The sequence below is a fragment of the Suricata suricatta genome, chromosome 5 (assembly GCF_006229205.1).
Source record: "Suricata suricatta isolate VVHF042 chromosome 5, meerkat_22Aug2017_6uvM2_HiC, whole genome shotgun sequence".
Classification (NCBI taxonomy): domain Eukaryota; kingdom Metazoa; phylum Chordata; class Mammalia; order Carnivora; family Herpestidae; genus Suricata; species Suricata suricatta.
The window spans coordinates 5,460,058-5,463,469 of record NC_043704.1 but is presented as its reverse complement, the minus strand read 5'-3'; the positions used below and the strand labels follow the sequence as shown (position 1 = coordinate 5,463,469).

General features: G+C 47.1%; 1 protein-coding gene and 1 long non-coding RNA gene across 2 annotated transcripts in view; one reads left to right on the top strand and one right to left on the bottom strand.

Annotated features, from left to right (window-relative positions):
* IGSF5 (immunoglobulin superfamily member 5) overlaps positions 1-3,412 on the bottom strand; it is a 40,498-nt gene that overhangs the window by 1,564 nt on the left and 35,522 nt on the right. The window lies entirely within an intron of this gene.
* Positions 239-1,743, top strand: LOC115292567. Its single transcript, XR_003909033.1, has 3 exons — positions 239-302; positions 1,038-1,098; positions 1,651-1,743. It is a non-coding gene; the product is annotated as an uncharacterized LOC115292567 (long non-coding RNA).

Here is a 3,412-nt window from a genome sequence, read left to right as displayed (position 1 = left end):
CTCATTCAGAAACGTGAACCACATACTCCTCCAGAGGGGCCAGCACCTGCCTGACTGTACCACCCGATTAGAAAACCCCGCCAGTCCTGAGAGCACCAGCTCAGGTTCCAGGGCACCGCAGCCGCCCTGCACATCCTAAATAATGCAACCGGGCACCATGCATTATTGACGTTGGAATGGAATGTCAGTTAAGTCTGGAGGATCGAATCGCTTGGGTTCACGGTCTTAACTCCGTGACTCCCGGTCTTGCAGGGAGAACGGGAGGAGGCTGACGGGAGCACCTCAGCACCGTGCTCTAAAAAGTGGGTTTCTGTGGCGACTCTGCCTGACATCTTTGCGGCTGTTGTTTGCCTTTTGTTTTCACGGCTGGGCTGCACAAACGCCCGGCTGTTTTCTAAATTTATCAAGGGTTTGTTTCTGTTGATCTCGGGAGGGTGGTGATTAGCGGGGAAGAGTCGATCCACATTTCAAGTTGTTCACGGGCTTACCCTTCGAAACTGACAGACTCGGGAGAGAAAGGAACAGAATTGCCCAAAATAAACAGAAAAATTGACAGTCAGTTGAGGACCAGCAAGAGGAGAGGAAAAGGAGGGCTCTTGATTTTAGCTATTCATCAAGACGCAAAACATTTGCAAAGCAAACCCCGTGACTTCATATAAAAATAAAAGGTGCTTGCCCTTCCCAGTAGCTGTTGTTTTCAGTAAGAATTTCTCATTTTATTTGTATTTATTTTTAATTTTTAATATTTATTTTTGTGAGATAGAGAGAAAGAGACAGATCATGAGCAGGGGAGGGGCAGAGAGAAAGGGAGACACTGAATCTGAAGCAGGCTCCAGGCTCTGAGCTGTCAGCACAGAGCTCGACGCGGAGCTCAAACCCACAAACTGTGAGATCATGACCTGAGCTGAAGTCATATGCTTACCTGACAGAGCCACCCAGGTGCCCCTCTAATTGTATTTATTAGTTTTGTCCTAACATGTTTCATGGGCCATTATACCTGAGTTTATTGTACCTCACCAACATAAATTGCTTTCTAGAATACAAAGTCGATATTATGGATCCTAACTGTAAATCCAGCCTGGATAAGAATCATCAGTGGTAAGAAGTTTCACATTTCAGTGTATGTCACTTTTGAAAATCACTCTTTTGTTTTCCTTTCTGACCCTTCCTACAGTTTAATACATACTCTTGGAGTCTGCAGCCTACAATCCTGTTTTTTCTTTTATCCAAAGTGAATTCAATGTGCCTTAGGACCCACTTAAAACACAAGAGGCTTAAAAAGAGTTTTCCCCTTGGCTCAGTCAGTGAAGCATCCAACTCAGGTCATGACCTCTCATGGTTTGTGGGATCGAGCCCCACATCGGGGCCTGCTTGGGATTCTCTCTCTCTGCCCCTCCCCTGTCCCTCCAAGCAGCCCCTCACTTCCAGCTTGCTATAAGGTAGCCAATTACCCTTAGATCTCGCCACCTAGACAACTGCCTCGTCCTGTCCTAAAACTCAGAGGCACTCCAGCTGCATCCCAAGTCCCCTGAGCCAGGAGGCCCCACAGGTGGGACCAAGAATCTGGGCAACCCAAAGGCCACATCAGTGATTCCTAAGTGCAGCCCCTCACATTTCATACTTCTCCCTTCTCGAATTGTGTTTGAACAGGATAAGCTTGAAGGAAACCAAAGAGCCCAAGAGTAAAGTGGCAATCTGACATGGAATTATTTACCTTTCATCGATGACCCGAAATACAGTGTTTTTATGGTGCATCTTCATTTATACTAGTCTAACAGTGTGTTTGGGGGTGATTTTCTACAAAAGGACTGGGTCTACATGCGCACACATGTCTTGCATCACCCTGCCTGTGATACCATAAGGCTGAACACTGAAGACATTCTCCACTCAGTGCATGACTTTCTAATGAGTGCACAGTAACACTGCTAGACTGTGCAAAGGCCAGGGCCACCAGTTAATATCTGAAAATGCTGAGCAAAAATAAGACCAGCAGGTTGAGCAGACGAGAAAGCCAGCACAAAGAGAGAGTGAGGGCACGTACTCAACAGTTGCTGAGCTGTTGGCAAAACCAAGACCACCCCACTGTGAGATCTATTAATACAAAACAGGAGCCTCAGCTGCTGTTGCACATGCTGTGCCTCCATGGATAGGATGTGCATCTGCCCCAGTGAGCTCCATGGAGAGGAACACTGGGAAGAGCGTTCATGCAGGCTGACTCCCAGCTGGAAGTTTCTAAGCTGAAACTACTGGCTCTTGAGGAGCCAAGGCTCATGCGGATTTTCTGCACAATCTTGTAGTCTGTAGTTAACAACCCTAAACTCCAACAAGCCAGCTCTACAGGCAGAAGTCCCACCAGGGCTCATGAGCATGGAAACACCCAACAAGCAGTGTGTGGCTCTGTCACAGGCTGGAGTCACACTGAGGTCTCTGGAGAGGAGGCTGGGAGAAAAGACAAATAAAAGGGCTCCGAGTAGCTCTCAGCTGCCTCTCCTGGGCCTTTAGGGGTCAAAGCTCATGACAGAATGGAGAGAGCCTATGAGAAAAGAAAGTGCAGATGGCACTGTCCTTGTGATAGGGCCTAATGAGCTCTGAGGAAGGTCCTTCTCAGCCTACGCAGCAAGAGCACGGCTGCACAGACCAGACAAGGGCTGCAGGCCTGGCCTGGGGAAGTTCTGAAAGGAACCTCTGTGCTGAAGATCACCTTGACCTGTTCCTAGAAGCAGTGGCTTTGCCACGTGGCAGCTCTCAAGAGGCCAGTTGACCACATGCAGGATTATCCCCTCCTTGGGCCGAAGGCTTCTAGGCTTGGTTACTTCCTCCACTATCCATCTTGCTCCCTCCTTCCCAAAGTCCTCACAAAAAGTGTAGCCCACAGTACATCTCGTGTCTGGGTTTTCCAAATGAGCAACCTGTAGACAGTGCCTGGGCTGGCACCGTTGGTTAATGATCAAAGACAGACTCCTCAAAACCGTTGATTGTCCTGAAGTTCTCCAACTCAAAGTAGAAGAATCCACTATTTAAATAGCCCCTTGCCAGCTTCTTGCCCAGGCAAAAACAGTTCATACTCCTTTAAGGACACTGATGCTCTGGGCCAAGATGCGCTTTCCCCTAGAAGCCTAACAGACAGTTCAAGAAACACAGGTGTGCATGACCATCCCCCTGGGCCCAGCACCTCCAGGCCACTGTTCTTTTTCCACCAATAGATTATTTAGCTGGTTACATGTTTAAGTAGCAGAAACTTCTCAAGTTTCTCTCCCTGCGTATTTTCTTTCTTTTTTTTTTTTACTTTATAAAGTTTCATATTTTTTTAACATATGCAATTATTTTCCATCCTTTACAATACAGTAGTTGCAATGACACTCAAAACAGAAAAGCAAAGTAAAAAATCAAAACACCAACTTCTGTTTCATGT